Below are 22,117 nucleotides of genomic sequence, written 5' to 3' on the forward strand. Positions count from 1 at the left end.
TCCCCTTTAACTCTCCCCTCTCACTCTCACCTTTAACTCTCCCCTTTAACTCTCTCACTATCACTCTCACCTTTAACTCTCCCCTCTCACTCTCCCCTCTCACACTCCCCTTTAACTCTCTCACTCTCCCCTCTCACTCTCCCCTCTCACTCTCACTCTCCCCTCTCACTCTCCCCTCTCACTCTCCCCTCTCACTCTCCCCTTTAATTCTCCGCTTTAACTCTTCCCTCTCACTCTCCCCTCTCACTGGACAGTGTTGATTCTATGGTGTAGTGTTGAGTCTATGGGCAGTGCTGAGTCTATGGTGCAGTGTTGAGTCTATGGTGCAGTGATGAGTCTATGGGCAGTGCTGAGTCTATGGACAGTGTTGAGTCTATGTGCAGTGCTGAGTCTATGGGCAGTGCTGAGTCTATGGACAGTGTTGAGTCTATGTGCAGTGCTGAGTCTATGGACAGTGCTGAGACATCACTATGTAGTCCAGCAGATGTTCTTGCTTGGACCCGACATGTATCCATGATGTTGTGTGGATGCGCCGATGCCAGAACAGCGTGTTGGTAATTACAAGCCCATGGGCTGCACAAAAATCTAGCAGCCTCCTACCGTTGTTATTGAGCTGATCTGGCCCATGCCCTCCAATCACTCCAGACCAGGTGCCAGCATCATGACCAACTCGGGCATTGAAGTCACCCAACAAGATGACTCTATCCCGAGGGGCCACTTTAGCCAGCACCTGTGACAGGTCATAGAAGGCATCTGACTCATCGGCTTTGCCTGCATCCCTCCACGGATGTTCGTCTTCGGTGGGGGCATAAGTAACAACGACCACCACTCCTCACCTCCGGTTGATGGGAAGGCGAGCCCAAAGTAGCCTGGGGCTTACAGCTTCCTACACAGGTTTGGGTTAGAACGCCACTCCCTGTTGGTTGGCAGTCTCATGTCGTCATGGTGACGGGTAAACCGTTCAAGCCATCGTCATAGTGACAGGTAAACCGCTCACTCACTCCGTCGCCATGGTGACGGGTAAACCAGTCACTCACGTCGTCGTCATGGTGACGGGTAAACCACTCACTCACTCTGTCGTCATGGTGACGGGTAAACCGCTCATGCCATCGTCATGGTGACGGGTAAACCACTCACTCACGCCGTCGTCATGGTGACGGGTAAACCACTCACTCACTCCGTCGTCGTGGTGACGGACGGCTGAACCTAGGGGACGAGGCCCAGAACGAGTGTCTGATGGTGGCGCCATTCTGATGGCGTCGTCCCTCGACCGGGGAATCAAACCCAGGCCGGTGAGTTTGCGGCGCTCCCACTTCTTGCGTGGGTAACGACAAAGACACCACTCCACCCCCCCCCCACCCCCCCGTATAGCCCCAACAGGGTGTCGGGGTAAGTGCAGTCAGCGAACAGCAGTGCCTGTGAAGGCTACCGGCACTGTGGCACACGAGGGGGTGGGTGGCCAGCACCACGCCCGGCCGCCTTTGTCTTCCCCAATTCGGATTATCGCTAACCGGGCGTTGGTGGGAATCGAACTCGGTGTCGTCACCAGGTCAGCAGCGCTGACCGCTTCGCTGATTTCCGCCAACACGCCACACGCACGCACAAACACAACAAAGATCCCCCGTGTAGCCTTAACAGACTGCAGGGGCAAGTGCTGTTAGCGAGCACCTATGAAGGCCGTCACAGCACACGAGGGGGTGGGTGGCCAGCACCACGCCCGGCCGCCTTTGTCTCCCGAGTGCACTAACCGCTATGCTACGCACACTCGCGTAGCGTAGAGGTTAGTGCAGCGTAGCGCTGACCTCTACACTACGCACACTGTGTACACTGTGTGTGTGTACACTGTGTGTAAACTATGTGTACACTGTGTGTGTGTACACTGTGTATGTGTACACTGTGTGTGTACATTGTGTGTGTGTGTGTACACTGTGTATACACTGTGTGTTTACAGTGTGGGAACACTGTGTATGTACAGTGTGTGAACACTGTGTGTGTGTACACTGTGTGTGTGTACACTGTGTGTGTATATACTGTGTGTGTGTACACTGTGTGTGTACACTGTGTGTGTGTACACTGTGTGTGTATACACTGTGTGTGTGTACACTGTGTGTGTACACTGTGTGTACAGTGTGTGTGTACACTGTGTGTGTGTACACTGTGTGTACACTGTGTGTACATTGTGTGTGTGTACATTGTGTGTACACTGTGTGTGTGTACACTGTGTGTGTACACTGTTTGTGTCCGCATTGAACCGAACCCCCGGCAAGGCCATCTACTTAATGACTAGAGAAAATTCACACGAAATGTCCTTTTCAATGGAGTCATCTAGATGTAAATTGATACAAGCTTTTAATGAAGAAATACAATCATCTCATTCAAAACACAACACAATTCAAAGATGTTTCATTTTAAAACTTCAAAACGGAGCATGGGGTACTTGCGTGAATGCGTCCATCGTGTGCAAATGTTGTGACTTTCTTGGCCTGTAGGCCGTCAATGTGTTGGACCCTTATTGGTGCACAGCGTCTCAACAACAGCAGTGGGGTTTGCTTCAACCGATAGGTACGAACATCCAGACGTGAATCAGCGAGGTGCATTTCTAGTCCTAGTTAGACAAAATCTACGTCAACACGTAAGACAAAACTACAATTCGTGTTGTAGAGAATGTACCTCCTCCTATACGTGTAACTTTTAAGTGGTATGCCTTGTAACTGATGAAAGATCCGAGCGTGCTCCCTATTTCAAAGACAATGAGTTGCTCCAGAGGCAGACGCTTCGTGAAACACAAAAGTACCCTTTGACCTGTATCACAAGAACAACGGGTCTCACCTGAGTTCTCTGAACAGGTTACTTCCAAACACACACACACACTTTGTGCTAACATCACTTATTCAATGTGTGACCCTCAGACAAAATGTTACATGCACGCGCACAATCAGACAAGTATTAATTCTAAATCATTGACGGGCATATTAACAAAATTTAATTACTGCAGCGAAATTGACTGCATGACGTTACATCGTATTAACAAGAAGTTATTTAACAAATACGCACCGTCTGCTTAACAGTGTATGTACAACGTACTATTGTTGCATCATTCAAAACGAGTAGGCCGTTGCATGCTGGCGTCTGGGTCAAAATGTAGCAAATTCTAAACATTACACTACAAATAATAGATGAGGGCACTTCGATGGCAACACAGCAATCGTCATCAGGTGGGACAAGCACAGCAGCAATAAGAAGAAACTACTGGAGTAGGCGCCTACTACTTCAGCAGTTTCTCTTGCTGTGGTTGTCCCACCTGATGACGATTCTTTGGGCTGTGATCTAAACGCCGCGATCTGTTATGTTTCTACCCATGTGGTGACTTTACCGAAATAACTCAACAGTGTGGATTCCTGCAGTCACCAAAGCTTCGAATCAAGATTGCCTACAAACTACACAACTGAGATGACGCATCAATCATCGCCCCTTACTGACAGGCTCTTGTCCACATGCAGGCTGGTGCAGGGCCACCACCTTGTGCCACACAGGGGCAGCTGCTACTTGGGGATGCTCTTCGAGTGTTTCAGACGAGGTACGACATAAAACTCCGAGTTGCCGAGGCGATAAGGCAAGCAAGCGTGTAAATGCAATTATTATAACATCGTGAATGCTTGGGGGCTTATTGTCTCTCGCTCCTGGTTAAAGATCTACCCAACCCACAGGTCTATAAAGACTGGCCGCTCTTACTCTGCAGGTTGAACCTAGCAACTGAGTGTCCAACTTCACGTTCTTGTCATTAAAGGCCTGTGACAAAGGTGCATCTATTGGAGCGACATCATCTCAAGCTTACACATCTATCGAGTCTTCACTTGACTTTGTATTGTCTCGGAGGAAGTCCACCCACACCTCCACTTCCACAAACTGCTGAGAGTTGCCTCGCTCTGCCTCACAGTGAGAATTCTCCTCCTGCTTTACGTTGCCTCCATCGATGTGAAGGTCCCATTTTGGAGTTGAATCTTCATCTTCACATTTTACCTTCACTTCTTCCCTCTTCACCATCACTTCTTCACATTTCACCTCGATACCTTTAAAAGTGTCCAAGTTGGGATTTTCTTCCAGTTCGTGTTTCATGAGGGATGGGCTCATTGCGGCACTTTGACTTTCACAAGCTGATTTCAGACTGCACTCCTCGTGGATCTTCTGATGCTTCTGTGTTCTCTGGTGTGTTTTAAGAGCAGATGACTGTGAAAATGCCTTCCCACACACACTGCACCTGAAGGGTTTCTCTCCCGTGTGTGTTCTCTGGTGTATTTTAAGAGCAAATGACTGTACAGATGCCTTCCCACATACAGTGCACTTGAAGGGTTTCTCTCCCGTGTGTGTTCTCTGGTGTTTTAAGAGCAGATGAATCTGAAAATGTCTTCCCACACACAGTGCACTTGAAGGGTTTCTCTCCCGTGTGTGTCCTCTGGTGTTTTTTAAGAGCAGATGACTGTGCAAATGCCTTCCCACACACAGTGCACTTGAAGGGTTTCTCTCCCGTGTGTGTTCTCTGGTGTGTTTTAAGAGCAGATGAATCTGAAAATGCCTTTCCACACACGCTGCACTTGAAGGGTTTCTCTCCTGTGTGTGTTCTCTGGTGTGTTTTACGAGCAAATGAATCTGAAAATGTCTTCCCACACACACTGCACTTGAAGGGTTTCTCTCCCGTGTGTGTTCTCTGGTGTCTTTGAAGATGAGATGAATCTGAAAATGCCTTTCCACACACACTGCACTTGAAGGGTTTCTCTCCTGTGTGTGTTCTCTGGTGTGTTTTAAGAGCAAATGAACCTGAAAATGTCTTCCGACACACACTGCACCTGAAGGGTTTCTCTCCCGTGTGTGTTCTCTGGTGCTTTTTAAGAGTAGATGAATGTGAAAATGTCTTCCCACACACTGCACCTGAAGGGTTTCTCTCCCGTGTGTGTTCTCTGGTGTGTTTTAAGAGTAGATGAATCTGAAAATGTCTTCCCACACACAGTGCAATTGAAGGGTTTCTCTCCTGTGTGTTCTCTGGTGTGTTACAAGAGTAGATGACTGTGCAAACGCCATCCCGCACATCGTGCACCTGAAGGGTTTTTCTCCTGTGTGTGTTCTCTGGTGTGTTACAAGATCAGATGACTGTGCAAATGCCTTCACGCACACACTGCACTTGAAGGGTTTCTCTCCTGTGTGTGATCTCTGGTCTTTTTTAAGATTAGATAAATCTGAAAATGTCTTCCCACACACACTGCACTTGAAGGGTTTCTATCCTGTGTGTTCTCTGGTGTTTTTTAAGAGTAGATAAATGTGAAAATGCCTTCCCACACACTGCACTTGAAGGGTTTCTCTCCCGTGTGTGTTCTCTGGTGTGTTTTAAGAGCAAATGAATCTGCAAATGTCTTCCCACACACACTGCACTTGAAGGGTTTCTCTCCCGTGTGTGTTCTCTGGTGTCTTTGAAGATGAGATGAATATGAAAATGTCTTCCCACACACAGTGCAACTGAAGGGTTTCTCTCCTGTGTGTGTTCTCTGGTGTGTTACAAGATTACATGACTGTGCAAACGCCATCCCGCACATCGTGCACCTGAAGGGTTTCTCTCCTGTGTGTGTTCTCTGGTGTTTTACAAGATCAGATGACTGTGCAAATGCCTTCACGCACACACTGCACTTGAAGGGTTTCTCTCCTGTGTGTGTTCTCTGGTGTTTTTTAAGAGTAGATAAATCTGAAAATGTCTTCCCACACACACTGCACTTGAAGGGTTTCTCTCCTGTGTGTGTTCTCTGGTGTTTTTTAAGAGTAGATAAATGTGAAAATGCCTTCCCACACACACTGCACTTGAAGGGTTTCTCTCCCGTGTGTGTTCTCTGGTGTGTTTTAAGAGCAAATGAATCTGCAAATGTCTTCCCACACACACTGCACTTGAAGGGTTTCTCTCCCGTGTGTGTTCTCTGGTGTCTTTGAAGATGAGATGAATATGAAAATGTCTTCCCACACACACTGCAATTGAAGGGTTTCTCTCCCGTGTGTGTTCTCTGGTGTCTTTGAAGATGAGATGAATATGAAAATGTCTTCCCACACACAGTGCAACTGAAGGGTTTCTCTCCTGTGTGTGTTCTCTGGTGTGTTACAAGATTACATGACTGTGCAAACGCCATCCCGCACATCGTGCACCTGAAGGGTTTCTCTCCCGTGTGTGTTCTCTGGTGTTTTTTAAGAGTAGATAAATCTGAAAATGTCTTCCCACACGCACTGCACTTGAAGGGTTTCTCTCCTGTGTGTGTTCTCTGGTGTTTTTTAAGAATAGATAAATGTGAAAATGCCTTCCCACACACACTGCACTTGAAGGGTTTCTCTCCCGTGTGTGTTCTCTGGTGTTTTACAAGATTACATGACTGTGCAAACGCCATCCCGCACATCGTGCACCTGAAGGGTTTCTCTCCCGTGTGTGTTCTCTGGTGGGTCTGAAGAACTGATGGCCATGCAAATGCCTTGTTACACACAGTACATTTGAAGGGTTTCTCTCCTGTGCGAGTTCTCTGGTGCCGTGTCAAATTTCCAGTCCGGTCCGTGCTGTATGCACGCTGGTCGCATTGTTCACTTGTCGTACCGAGCTCCGCTGAGTGCCTTTGCTCCATCAGACCAATTCTGCAGAGGAAGCGTCAGCTGCAGACAGAAAAAAATATCCACACCATCTACACGTCAGGCACAGAGGAATGCACACGTGACTTACACGTCTATACTTATTAATATATTCATGATGTGAAAAAGTTTCCCAAATTCATCAGATTTGATGAACGTGCAAACGCCTTCACGCACAGAGTGCACCTGAAGGGTTTCTCTCCACGGGCTGTTAGGGCACACAATGAGAGGGCAGATGTCATTAATATGCCTGGAAGGCTTCATATCTTCAAGATGAATGTTAACCCAAAACTCTAAGCACACAATTTCGGCTGTCTGACTACAAAAGGAATATTTATGAAAGCAAAATTCAGCTGACATAGCAAAGGGTGTTGAAAACAATACTATCTGTGTTATGCAGAAATGCATGAATTAATGTTCAATCGCAACTTAGAGGTGTGAATCCAAGCTCAGATGTCCTTGAATGCTGGGATGAACAGTTCCGACTTCAGCTGAATGTGTGTGCTGTGTAAACTCCGTTTCCATTCTTAGTAAGAGTTCCAGAGGAAAACAAAAATAAACTATTGTTTTGATATAACCTCCGTGTTCAACAGAGTTAATAGACTTTACCGCAAACACAAACTTGACACTGTCACACACTGCCATGAGTAAACAGGTGGTGGTGTGACCAGAACCATGCCTGGCCACCTTCATCTGCTCAGCATTAATTCTTCCTCACTCCACCAAGTAATGAATCGAGGATCATAAACATAGCCGAGGCTATCCGTGTCTCTGTCTCTCTCTCCCCGTGGTGAAGGTGTTCCCCTCCACACATTCAGTCAACAGCGGCACGCGCTTAGCGTCTTTGACCGATAGATACATTGACGCACGTATTGTTGGTTCTTTCAGTAAAGTCACGTAGATAGAAAATAAAAATAACAGATTAAATTCAATAAGATAAAGACCACTTGTGTTGCGATCGACACCTCGTGGGTTTTTTGCTTTATTTTCAATTTTTCATTTTTCATTTAATTTATAATCTGTTATTTTATTTTCTATCTACGTGACTTTACCGAAAGAACCAAGAATATTAATTCCTGCAGTCACCAAAGTTTTAAGTCAAAACATTCACACACGTTGACAAAGCCTCACCTTGTGTTGTTGTGGGCAGGTCGCTTCTGATAACAAGAGCGGTATAGCAGCTCAAGCGGGCTTGGCCTGGTAAAATATAAAAAAAAACTGCGTGAATATTTAGAGGAAAACAAAGTTACAAAGTGGCGAGCCGGGTGAAAACAAATGAAACTTAAGCGAGATAATTAAAGTAAACGCAATCAGGCGAGGGCAGGAGGCAAGGCCCCGCGTGGCTAGGCCCCGCGTTGTAAAGTTCCAACCTGGACATCGATTCCCATGCTCGCTGCTACTCAATTGGCATCCCTACGAGAGAGAGGGAGGATCTACCTTGGTAAACAACAACAACCACCACAACAACAACAACCACCACCACCACCACGACAACCGCGATGCGAATTTCTCACCTCAGATGTCAGTGCACGGGCGGAGGCAACTCCCTGTTACCTCGCGACGTCACGCGGCAGCAAGTGACATGACGTCACTTCCGGGAGACAATACTCTCCTCCGACAATGAGTCTCTACAACTGAATAAATTATGCTAACTAGTTTGGTCCATTTGTCGAGGATGTTAATGATCCGCCAGTCACTGGGCGTAGCTTTACCCAAATAAGGATTGTACCGGAACAGATTTCGACAGTGACCAAGCGGAGGTGACGTCACGCTCAAGAGCGCACCGAATACCTCGGTGACATGACGTCACTTGCGAAGGCCACCGCCGCCTGGCGTTTCACGCCGATGAGATAATGCTGAGTGGTGACGTCACAGAGCGGAGTTCGAGTTTGTTTATTTAGATTAATTTTCCATTGCTCCCTCTCTTCAACAGAGACCCCTTGGGTGCGTAAGCTCAACAAGAACGTGGATATTATTGTGTGTACACTGTGTGTGTGTGTACAAACTGTGTGTGTGTGTACAAACTGTGTGTGTTCAAACTGTGTGTTCAAACTGTGTGTGTGTACACTGTGTGTGTGTACACTGTGTGTGTACATTGTGTGTGTACAAACTGTGTGTGTTCAAACTGTGTGTGTGTGTGTACACTGTGTGTGTGTACAAACTGTGTGTGTACAAACTGTGTGTGTGTACACTGTGTGTGTGTACACTGTGTGTGTACACTGTGTGTACAAACTGTGTGTGTGTACAAACTGTGTGTGTGTACACTGTGTGTGTACACTCTGTGTGTGTACAAACTGTATGTGTGCACTGTGTGTGTACAAACTGTATGTGTGTACACTGTGTGTGTGTACAAACTGTGTGTGCGTACAAACTGTGTATGTGTGCACTGTGTGTGTACAAACTGTATGTGTGTACACTGTGTGTGTACAAACTGTGTGTGTGTACACTGTGTGTGTGTACAAACTGTGTGTGTACACTGTGTGTGTGTACAAACTGTGTATGTGTGCACTGTATGTGTACAAACTGTATGTGTTTACACTGTGTGTGTGTACACTGTGTGTGTGTATACACTGTGTGTGTACAAACTGTGTGTACGCTGTGTGTGTGTTCAAACTGTGTGTGTGTACACTGTGTACAAACTGTGTGTGTGCACACTGTGTGTACAAACTGTGTGTGTGTACAAACTGTGTGTGTTAAAACTGTGTGTACAAACTGTGTGTGTGTGTACACTGTGTGTGTGTACAAACTGTGTGTGTGTACAAACTGTGTGTGTGTACAAACTGTGTGTGTACACTGTGTGTGTGTACAAACTGTGTGTGTGTACACTGTATGTGTGTGTGTACAAACTGTGTGTGTGTACACTGTGTGTGTGTACAAACTGTATGTGTGTGTGTACACTCTGTGTGTGTGTGTACAAACTGTGTGTGTGTACACTGTGTGTGTGTACAAACTGTGTGCACACTGTGTGTGTGTACAAGCTGTGTGTGTGTACACTGTGTGTGTGTACAAACTGTGTGTACACTGTGTGTGTACAAACTGTGTGTGTACACTGTGTGTGTACAAACTGTTTGTACAAACTGTGTGTGTGTACACTGTGTGTGTGTACAGTGTGTGTACAAACTGTGTACACTCTGTGTGTGTGTACAAACTGTGTGTGTGTACACTGTGTGTGTACACTGTGTGTGTGTACAAACAGTGTGTGTGTACACTGTACGAGGCACAGGTGGTGCATTGGCCAGTCATCTCAGTTGTGGTGCCACGACCACGGAGCAACTCCGCAAATACCACAATCCCCTCCCGGCCCCCGACTAAGCGCACAACCCGCACACAGCGCCACCCCCCTAGTAGTGTCCTGACGGGGGGTTTCCTGGCACATCGGGTTTTAATATAAAGGGCGCCTAGAGGGAGAGTCCCACGGTTTCCCGGTGCCAGGAGATTGGCCAGCCCCCCACAGGACAGGTTACATTGCGGTGCCCCTAAATTGGCTGAAGATTTTATGGGCGCAGAAGGGAAAGGTTCACTGGACCAACCGCGATGAGTTACTCACGACCTTGGGATAGGCGGAGTGTGGAATAATTGGCCAGAAGAGCAGACCAGTGGGTTAGAATTAATGAGCACGGGAGGACAATGGGTGAGCGGCAGCAGACCCCGTGGCCCTCCATTTAGACGGCGCAGGTTAAGCGCGCGATTGGCCGCGCGGTACAATTCCACCTTGGGCCTTTTAAGTTTAGAGAATGAAGGTGGGAGCCCCGGGACGATTGGGGCAGTTGTCTTCAACCTCCGGGCAATCCAGACCCACTGCCTGCTGTCCTGCCTCCTCGAGCCGCTCGCAGCATCCATGTGATGCCAGCAAGTGCTGCTATGAGGCAGCGATAGGCAAGGGTTTCGCTCGTCCTTCTCCCTCTGACTCTCATAGCGTCCGTGCGATGCCGTGAGTACAGCTACGAGGTACATGGTAGGACGTTTGTGTAACTGGAGGCATAGGCAGAGTTAGGCTAGGTTCTCCTCACGAAATATTCCCCCTCCAGGTAGCGGGTTTTTGTGCCGTTAATAAACTTTAGTTCATTTCTGTGTGTGTGGGTAGAGCCTCGGCGTGGAGTCTGTGATTTTTGTGGGGAGACGGTGTGCATGAGAGGGTGTGCATGAGAAGGTGTGCGCGGTGCTGCAAGGTTTCGGCGTGGGGCCCGCTTGCTGGCAATCGCGCGCACTTACACAGCGTGTGCATAGTAAAAACAGCCTTAGCGGCGAGGCGTGCACCCAGAGTCCTGCCGCAGCCATCCCTTTTTCGTTATCATTAGCATTGGTACACAGCGGATTAGGGCCTCGCCACGGTACATTCTAAATCCACTCACACGCTCACTCACCCTCATGCAGAACAAGGGGAGTACATTCCAACTCCACTCACTCACACGCTCACCCTCATGCAGAACAAGGGGAGTACATTCCAACTCCACTCACTGACACGCTCACTCACCCTTATGCAGAACAAGGGGAGTACATTCATACTCCACTCACTCATACGCTCACTCACCCTCATGCAGAACAAGGGGAGTACATTCCAACTCCACTCACTCACACGCTCACTCACCCTCATGCAGAACAAGGGGAGTACATTCCAACTCCACTCACTCACTCACCCTCATGCAGAACAAGGGGAGTACATTCCAACTCCACTCACTCATAAGCTCACCCTCATGCAGAACAAGGGGAGTACATTCCAACTCCACTCACTCACACGCTCACTCACCCTCATGCAGAACAAGGGGAGTACATTCCAACTCCACTCACACGCTCACTCACCCTCATGCAGAACAAGGGGAGTACATGCCAACCCCACCCAAAAAAGCACACGAGTCTGGAATCGATCCCAGACCCATTCTGGTGCACCACTGCCCCCCAATAGAGCGTGATTCAATTATTTCTGTCAATATGTAGCGTTGACTTCGGATGCACCTCATGTAACTCCTGAACCCCGTTAAATCGGTTGCATTGGATTGTTGCAGCCAACTCTCTGGGAACCAATTCCTTCAACAAAGTGCGGGCTTGCGTGTGGCGGTCTGAGTGTCTGGAGACAACTGGAATTGGACTCTGCGATGCCTGTAATGTGAAGGTTTCTGGTCTTTTTCACAAATGTCCAGCAGGGGCGGATCAAGTTACAACAAGCAATACAATTTTGTTAGGAGTACAAAATAGAAAAAAGTAATGCAAGTCACTAAAAATGTACGAATATAAATATAGTATCTAAGTACAAATTAAATGAGTACATACATGCCTGCCGATGTATCAATACCGAACGCAAGCTAGGGCAAGGCAGTAAAACACCAACAAAACAGTCCCAGACCACACCAAGACAACACGCAGTCATTTAATTAAATGTTCTGATCTGTGTTCTGACTTTACTGCTTCCTAACTTGTATTCTCCTGCAAGAGATGATGACATTCTAACTTGCAACTTTCATCAGCTAGCTGAGACCAGGCCACTGTGGCTTTGAATGGTGTCCTAGATGGACACCCACCACCGGAATGGAAAATCTTACAGATGTCAAGCATATGGTCAGCGGGCAGATCACCTCAACAGTAGGTCCTGGTGTCAAGGACATGGGCTCGCATTCGGTGTTCTGTTACTATATAGTCCAGCAGATGTTCCTGCTTGGACCCAGTGTGCATTCATGATGCTGTGTGGATGCGCCGATGCCGGAACAGCGTGTTGGTAAGCCCAATGTGCTGCATAGAAGTCTAGCAGCCTCCTACCGTTATTATTGAGCTGTTCTGGCCGATGCCTTCCAATCACTCTGGCCCAGGTGCCAGTGTCATGACCCACTCAGGTATTAAAGTCATCCGATAGGATGACTCCATCCCAAGGGGCGACTTTAGCTAGTACTTGTGACAGGTCATAGAAGGCATCTGACTCACCAGCCTTGCCACCATCCCTCCACTGGTGTTAATAGTCGGTTGAGGCGTAAGCAACCACCATTACCATTCCTCGCGTTTTGTTTATGGGAAAGCCAGACCATAGAAGCCTGGGACTTACAGTTTCCTAAACCTCAGCGCCATGCTCCCACACCTGTTGTATATATACCTCTTCCAAAAAAAATGTTATTGTGTAATATTGTCTATTTTTTATATCATGGCTCCTTGGAGACAAATATGCGTTCCCTGCATGCTGAAGCTTGGGAAAACCAGATGACGAAGCCAAAACAGCACTATAATGAGAAACGGGTAAACATAATACAAGAGACATTGATCAGATGGGCATGATGAGAATAACCAGAGCTGAGGAGGGCCTTAAAGCCGTCGAATATTTCGCTTCTCAGGAATAAACCTAACTCATGTAGCAAAAGGTGAAACGTTAATGAAAGGCCATAAAGGAATAACTCTTCCATGGGCAAGGAGTGACTCAGGGAATTTCTGAGAGAGCAAGGGAGGACCCATGGCAAAACACCATAAACTCATTGCACCCGAGGGCAAACACAGGACAAAGAGATGAGAATGTCCCTTGCTGTTTCACTCTCTGAATTAACAAACCCGAGTGCCTGGAAAGTTGAAACGTAAAAATGCCAACCCGCTGCATGTGAATATTGTTAAACGTCATGATTTTAAATGTTAACTTTTGTGAAAGGATACATGGTTACATGACAATACAGAAGGTTTTGAATACGACTAGTTGCATGTTTTATTAACATTCACTTATCAATATGTAATCAGCGTCTCCGACCTGGGTTAAACTTCAGTTGTATTTATTCTCAAGTTGCAGTACAGCACGTGTCTCCCTTCGCGGCTGGCTTCTCTCTTGCTTTCTGGACGGCGGCGCACGCTTTGCCTCCCGCCGCCGTGGCACTCGCTCTCTCTCCGCCTCGCCGCTGGCTGACGGCGTGTCGGAGAGAGGGGAGGCTCAGCTGGTGGAGCCCGCCACGTGGCCGATGGGTGGTAGCGCAGGTGGTGACGACGTTCGGACCCAGGCTCTTCACACCGACGACCCAGAGTCCTCTGCTGCTTCTGCTTATATCCCTCTCGGCGGTGCTAAGCTCCGCCTCTAGCCACGCCCCTCTCGGAACATTTTAGAGGGCTCTCGAGGCTTCCCGCTAGCTCTACCCATTTACCTTTCACCCAGATGGGATCCCCCTTACTGATTGGATGTGAGACAACATAGCACGTGTCTGCAATAACCCCCCGGTCGTCCTGTAGGTGGCGCACTCTCATTACAAATACATAAGTGCCATGATATCTGGGTTAAGCATATAAACTTGTTAACGATTTATGGAAGTTTTGTATTGACGTATTCTACCAAAGAATCATCCCTAAGATAAACACGTACAAATTACATATATTCTCCACTCTCACTCACTCTTCTCCTCACCATCCTCCTGTCACTCACCCTTCTCACGCTCACTCACCCTTCTCCTCACTCTCACCATTCTCACTGTCACCCTTCTCACTCTCACTCACCCTTCTCACTCTCACTCACCCTTCTCCTCACTCTCACCATTCTCAATCACCCTTCTCCTCACTCACTCTCACCCTTCTCCTCACTCTCACTCACCCTTCTCCTGTTACCTGTCTCCTCACCCATCTCCCTCAGGGCAGCAGCGGCCCGAGCACGGCTCTGCCTCAGGGCAGCATCGGGGGGCGTACATGTTTGGGAGGGGCTCATCTCTGCTTGGATGGTTGCTCGCGGTCACGTGACACACTTAAACCAATCCGGGGGCGTACATGTTTGGGGGGGGGGGGGCGCACCTCTGGTTGGCTGCTTGCTTGGGATCACGTGACGCACTTAAACCAATCCGGGGGCGTTAATCACAGTCACAGAATGACAGGACAGATCTGTGATATTATATATGTAGATAAAGAATGGTAATAGCATTTTGCTGTATATGTTTAAAACTGGTTTGCAAGATTGATAATACGTGATAATTATGATTTCTGCTGAATAATCCATCGCGAAACTATCTAATGCAACAATTCAGAAATGTCAACTCCATGTATTGTTTAGGAATACATTAACATGGCTTTATAATTTAAAATGAGTTGTATGTATCAACAGCTGGTGTTGATACATATTCAAATACACAACTATATACATTTGGATGTATAAATATATTCCTACTGAATCTATTATGTTTAATGTGAGTCTTTACTAGCTCATTTGGCCCAAAACACACCTGTCATTCAAATTATCACTCAAATTAAAAGTTTAATATCGTATGTACATTTTTTTTATCACCACAGGATTTACTTTTTAAAATCCTGCCACCATCCTCTGGGATTTGACTATCCTCCGTGGACACGAGTCATGAAAACAATAAGCTCATTAGAGACTGGTAGAACATGCACACTGAACATTTATTTAAATCAATTTGTGCCACATTTTAAATGTTTTAACCTGAAAACATTTCGAGTGGTACTCCCAAAAGCAATAGAAATAATTAGGATTGGTTTAAAATAAACCAATGTTAACTTCCCTAGCTTCCATAAGACATACCAATACAACCCCTATTGTGCCCTGGTGGATTCAAATGCAGAAAAAACATGAAGATAACAAATTTTAACTGTAAACGCAATCATAAGATTAGCAAATAAATATGTCCCATACATTGACCACATTCGCAAACGGAAAACTCACAAACACCGGTGTTTAACTCAAATTGCAAGACCGCAAAAAACGCAAGATGACAATCAACGCCACCGCCGCCACCGCCGCCCGTTGTGCCTACTCATTCCAGAAGACCCTGTTGAGGACCTTGTTGACATTTCTGATCAGAGTGGCATTGTATCTCCACAGCGTGAGGTCCACGACCAGCGAGTCGAGCGGCAGGTCGGGCTGCTTGGGCGATCGGTAGTGGTGCATGATCGCGATGTCTCCGGGCACCGTCTGCGAGATGCCCAGCGCGTTGAGCGTACTGTGCACCGACGTCTGCAGCACCGCGCGTGGGTTCAGGATCATCTTGGTCGGGTTGAAGACTTCCGGCAGGTTTGGCTCCCGTCTAATGTGGCGCATGATGTTGACGCCCGGGATGGCGTTCCACGCCTGGAACTTCGACCCAAACTCTTCTGATACCGTGTAGGGAAACACGTGGGTTTTCGAATGTGTAAATGTCGGCGCCGTACTTGTCGTTCAAGTACCGCATGAGGTCCTTCCAGTTTGTGTGCTTCAAAGGGATGATCACTTCGTCGATGTCCGTGAGGACCAGGTAGCGCGTGCTGTACATGTGCCGATACACGCAGTCGTTCAGCGCCACTATCTGGCCATAGTAGTGCAGCTCGCCTGGGTGCTCGGGGTAGTGCCACCCTCTGGACACCCGCACGTAGTCCGTGATGGGCCACTGAACGACCTCGACGAGGCCGGTCTTGATGTAGTAGAGGAGCACTTTGTTCAGCTCAGAGCTGCAGCTTGTGTTGTACACCGTCACGCGGCCCGCACCCAAGATGCGGTACATTTCGATCGCCTGCACGAACTGCAGGACGTTGCCGTAGTTCCCGAAGAGCGTGGAGATGCAGACGCTGAATTCCTGTGTGATGGTGGGGGGCATGTAGAGCCGATTTCGCACGGGCATGAAGACCCACTCGGCCTCTTCCTCGTCCGGTATTGTGCGCATGCGCTGGACGGACACGTGTCCCGGCTCGCAGTCCAGCGGCTCCGTGCACAGGAAGTCGGCCGTGCCGTACGGGAAGTCAAAGTGATCCGAGTGGACGTAGGCGCTGGCGGTGACCGTCAGGATCTCCGAGTGCCCTCGGCAGCAGAAGTGGCAGGAGAGCACGTTCGGCTCATACTGGTTGGCGATGCCGATGATGCGTGTGCTCTGACCGGCCTCGCGCTGGTCGTGGTACGCCGACACCAAGAATATCTTGGTGTCGCGCACGCGCATCATCGACGTGTTCTGCAGCGCTCCCCGTTGCCCGCACAGCGTCACGTGGTTGATCTTATCGGAAGCAGACCCCGGCTTTGGCCTGAAGACGGACGAGTTGCCGAGTGCGTCGAGGTCGCGAACGAGGAAGCCCTTCCAGCTGTACATGTACCAGACGCTCAGCAGCAATGAGACGCTGAGCAGCAGCAGCGAGAGGAACAGGACCGGGAGGCGTAGCTTCATCATCCTTCGAGGCGTGCAAGGAGACAAGACGTCTGGATCAAATCTCTAGACCGCCGTCTCGGGACGAAAAGTCTGATATCGCTCGGCCTGTGATTACATTTACGTAAAAACACACACACAGAGAGCTTCGCGTTAAAAATGCACAACACTTTACACAATTCCATTTCAGGTAAACCTCACAGAAAAACAAAAGCTCTCCAAAATCAAAAGACTGTATTGGCTTCAGGGCGGATATGTACAGGTACAACTCTCTGCAAGTGAATGCAATATTTGACGCTTGTGTTGCGCCCGAAACGTCATGATTTAATTTAGTTGTTTTTATTTTTGTTTTATTTTATTTTTACATACGTGACTTTACCGAAAGAACCAAAGAGTAACCATACGATAACCTGGATATAAGCATGCGTTAAATGTATTACTAAACAATACGCTCCCAGCAGCACTGAGCCTGCAGCTGTCAGAACGGTGAAATTGTTTTTTATTTCTCTCAATTTCAACAGATGATCTAAATAGTCGTGGCCAATAATAATTCGTTTTACGCAAACGTCAACATATTTCTTTGGTGTTATTTTAGTCTTAATACTGGCCAATACTAATTATAAAATCTATTGAAATTGAGAGAAATACAAAATATTGTCAGCTAATTACACAGCCACCTCCACAACCAGAGCCGCAACCACCACCACCACCACAGCCACCACCACCACCACAACCAGAGCCACCACCACCACAGCCACCACCACAGCCACCACCACAGCCACCAACACAGCCACCACAACCACCACAGCTACCACCATCACAACCAGAGCCACAACCACCACCACCACAGCCACCACAACCAGAGTCACAACCACCACCACCACAGCCACCACCACCACAACCACCACAACCACCACCATAGCCTCCACAACCACCACCACAACCACCACCACAACCACAGCCACCACAACCACCACCATAGCCACCACAACCACTACAACCACCACTACCACAACCACCACCATAGCCACCACAACCACCACCACTACAACCACCACCACAACCACCACTACCACAACCACCACCACAGCCACCACCACAGCCACCACAACCACCACTACCACAGCCACCACCACAGCCACCACCACAACCACCACCACAGCCACCACCACAGCCACCAACACAGCCACCACAACCACCACAGCTACCACCATCACAACCAGAGCCACAACCACCACCACCACAGCCACCACAACCACCACCACCACAGCCACCACCACAGCCACCACAACCACCACAGCCACCACAACCAGAGTCACAACCACCACCACCACAGCCACCACCACCACAACCACCACAACCACCACCATAGCCTCCACAACCACCACCACTACAACCACCACCACAACCACAGCCACCACAACCACCACCATAGCCACCACAACCACTACAACCACCACTACCACAACCACCACCATAGCCACCACAACCACCACCACTACAACCACCACCACAACCACCACTACCACAACCACCACCACAACCACTACAACCACCACAACCACCACCATAGCCACCACTAACACGACCCCAGGCCGCCACCACCGCACCTGCCAGTCGAGGGCGCTGTGCTCCTGCTGCTGCTGTTTCTCTCCGTAGAAGCGCCGCTTCGCGTCGCCCTTCGGCTCGCACGCGAAGCTCAATGCAGCCCGCGGGCACCGGCGGCAGCAGCAGCACAGAGGGCAGCAGCAGTAGCAGAGGGCAGCAGTAGCAGAGGGCAGCAGTACAGAGGGCAGCAGCAGCAGAGGGCAGCAACAGTAGCAGCAGCAGCAACAGAGGGCAGCAGCAGTAGCAGCAGACGGCAGCAGCAGCAGTAGCAGCAGCAGTAGCAGCAGCAGAGGGCAGCAGCAGCAGTAGCAGCAGCAGCAGAGGGCAGCAGCAGTAGCAGCAGAGGGCAGCAGAGGGCAGCAGCAGCAGCAGAGGGCAGCAGCAGCAGCAGAGGGCAGCAGCAGCAGAGGACAGCAGCAGCAGAGGACAGCAGCAGCAGAGGGAAGGGCCGCACCCGATTCAAGAGCTGAATGGCTCACAGGGTTATACCACTCACCTCTGCTACTGTAACTTCTTCTAATGCGAAACGAATTCTTTTCAAAACTAGCTTAGCTCTTATCTCAGAAAAAATCAGACTTATACGCACAGAACTAGATCAGTTAGACAAGACACTCTACAAATCACACTTATCATTGACGGCAATAATGTCCACATCGGATTGGGAACATGTAGACAATATGACTGCCTCTTCAGCTGCTACTATGTCGACCAAATGTAAGGAAAACCTGATTTCCAAATTTAACCTCCTCTTAAACAAAAGACCGGACCCACACACCAAAAAGTTAGACGTTAATAAAGTCGTAATTAATCGCAGTAACAGTTCTATTTCCGATGGTCTGAAATCCGTTTTAGCTAAAGGTCTAAACTTTGCAGTCACACCTAAACACATACCAGTTAATGATATAATTGCCCAAGTAGACGTTGCTCTCAGGGGCCTGGGTCACATCGCTGCAGACGTAGCAAGATCTGAAATCGCTGCAACCCTCAAAAACGCTAAGATGCCAGCTAGCAACCTCAGCAAAGATGAGCGTTTTGAATTATATAAATTAAAAAAGAGGAATGATATTGTAGTTCTCTCAGCTGACAAAGGCAATGCTACTGTTATCATGGATAAAATAGAATACAACAACAAAATTAAAGAATTACTCGACGATGGTAGTTATACAAAAATAAAAAGAGATCCCACCAACAGCCTCGTCACACAAACCAACAAAATAATTTCTGATTCAACCGCATTAATTGATCAATCTAAACAGTTTTCGTTGAAACCTTCTGCTGCCAGGCCACCAAGATTATACGGCTTACCAAAAATACATAAAGTTGATACACCTCTTCGTCCCATAGTTTCTACTATCAGCTCCCCCACCTACAAACTAGCTCGTTTTTTGTCTGAAATCCTGCGTCCTTTCACTGGAAAGACCACCTCTGCGGTACAAAATTCTACTCACCTGGTATCAACAATCAAGGGTATTTCCCTGTCCCCAGACGACCTGCTTGTCAGTTTTTATGTAGTTTCCTTATTCACCAAGGTTCCTGTACCTGACACCATTGCAATCATTGAAGACTTGGTTCATCAAGGACTAAACACTGAGGTACCCCCCCTGGTGAGACACTGTTTAACCAATACATACTTCACTTGGAATGGAACTTTCTACAAACAAACTGAGGGCACCCCAATGGGCTCCCCCCTTTCTCCAGTTATAGCTAACATTTTCATGGAGAAATTTGAGACTGACGCCATCCAGACTGCCACTCTGCGCCCAACCTTATGGAAGAGGTACGTGGATGACACTTTTGTCATCTGGCCACATGGCCGGCCTGCTCTAGACCAATTCTTCGACCACATCAATTCCATACACCCAGCCATCAGATTTACCATGGAAGTCGAAATAGATGGCAAGATACCTTTTTTGGATGTCCTAATTAAAAAGAGACCTGATGGTTCAATGAGCCACTCTGTCTACAGGAAAGCTACCCATACTGATGCTTATCTGAAACCGGATTCCCACCACCATCCATCACAGAAGAATTCTCTCATCAAGACTCTGTATCATAGAGCCCAATGCATATCCGACCAGGAACACATAAGCAGTGAACTCAAGCACGTACACCAAGCTCTTAGGGCTAATGGTTACTCCGACTATACAATCCGCAAAGCTATCACTCAAACCATGAAGAAGAACCCTCTTGAGGAGCCTTTCAAAACCATCACTTTACCCTACATTGCTGGGATCACAAAAAAGATCTCCAAAATCTTGAATAAACACAAGATCCAGGTCCGTTTCAACACATTACATAAAATCCGTGATCTGGTTCCGTCTGTAAAAGATGTGATTCCGGACATACAATACCCTGGTGTCTACAAACTAAGTTGCCTCTGTGGTAGTAGTTACATTGGAGAAACCAAACGCCATATCTCGGACCGCATTCGTGAACATAAAGCAGACCTTAAACACGGTAGGACCAACACCTCGGCCGTAGCAGATCATTGTTCTAATTCAGTAGGCTCACATGCCATTGACTTTTCCAAGACGGAGGTTCTTTGTAAGCCATCTGGCTTCCATGAGAGATTCGTTCATGAGGCTATCCACATATACAAACACAGAGACAATTTCAACCGAGAAGATGGATTCTATCTTAGCAATCATTGGAAAGATTTGATAAATCATTTCAGTTCTTGATTGATTGTTCACGCTTACAGTGGCTTTCAGACAGCATACATAAAAACAAATTTCGTCTCCCCCCTCCTCTTTTCAAAAAATAGATGGACTAGTCCTGGCAAACAGCCAATCGTTGCGCGTGACGCAAACGTTATTTTTATATAAATAAATAAATATGACGTTTTCAAAATAAATTTATGCAAACCGACACACCTGATGATGACCGTTTGAGTTATGGTCGAAACGTCGTGAGAATTTTTTATTGTTTTATATATATTTTGTTATTTTGTTGTTTCTCTTCAACGTGACTTTACCGAAAAAACTAAGAATATAGGGTTATACCAAATACATGCAACTGAACTGAGGCCGCGTTGCCGCCAGCACCACGTGCTTCCTGCTGACCTCTGACCCCGCCGCGCGCTTCCTGCCGACCTCTGACCCCGCGCTTGAACCACGACCCCGCTGATTTATGGCTGATTGTGTTACGTTATATAAAACATATAAATATACCATATACACTTCGTATTCACAATGTACAGCTAAAGTTGACAGTGTAAATGTATTACAATATTCTTGGTTCTTTGCGGTAAAGTCACGAAGATAGAAAATAAAAATAATAAAATAACATAAATTTCGATTTAAAGCTTTCGTGACTGCAATGATTCATCTTCTTTGGTTCTTTCGGTAAAGTCACGTAGAATGAGAATAAAATAATAAATTGATCAAATAAAATAACACAATAATATTCTCACGACGTTTCGGCCACAACACAAGCGGCCTTCATCAGGTGAAGGGGGCGAGACTGTCTGGTAGGACAGCGCTGGAGTGAGAGAGCCACGTTCAGATCACGGCTTTTAAGCTGTGTGAGAGGAACAAAGAGCCTTGACGAAGGAATTAGCATAAAATTTAGCATTGAAATGGCTGAATGATTAGCTTGTGACTAGTCACAGAAATAGCTATGTTAAAAGTTAAAGCATACACAATCCGCAGAGGCACCCATTGTTAAAAGGAATTAGCATAGAATTTAGCATTGAAATAGCTAAGTTAAGGCATACACATCCGCAGAGGCACCCCTTGACAATGGGATTAGCATAGAATTTAGCATTGAAAAGGCTGAGTGATTCGCTTGTAACTGCT

General features: G+C 47.6%; 1 pseudogene; it reads right to left on the minus strand.

The window, feature by feature from the left end:
* Positions 1-14,969: 14,969 nt before the first annotated feature.
* LOC142921798 (beta-1,4-galactosyltransferase galt-1-like) lies at positions 14,970-18,518 on the minus strand (annotated as a pseudogene).
* Between the last annotated feature and the right edge of the window lie 3,599 nt (positions 18,519-22,117).

The sequence above is a fragment of the Petromyzon marinus genome, unplaced genomic scaffold, assembly GCF_048934315.1.
Source record: "Petromyzon marinus isolate PM22_M1 ecotype Great Lakes invasive population unplaced genomic scaffold, UKy_Petmar_22M1.pri1.0 PM_G_Scaffold_9, whole genome shotgun sequence".
In the NCBI taxonomy this organism is placed as follows: Eukaryota; Metazoa; Chordata; class Hyperoartia; order Petromyzontiformes; family Petromyzontidae; genus Petromyzon; species Petromyzon marinus.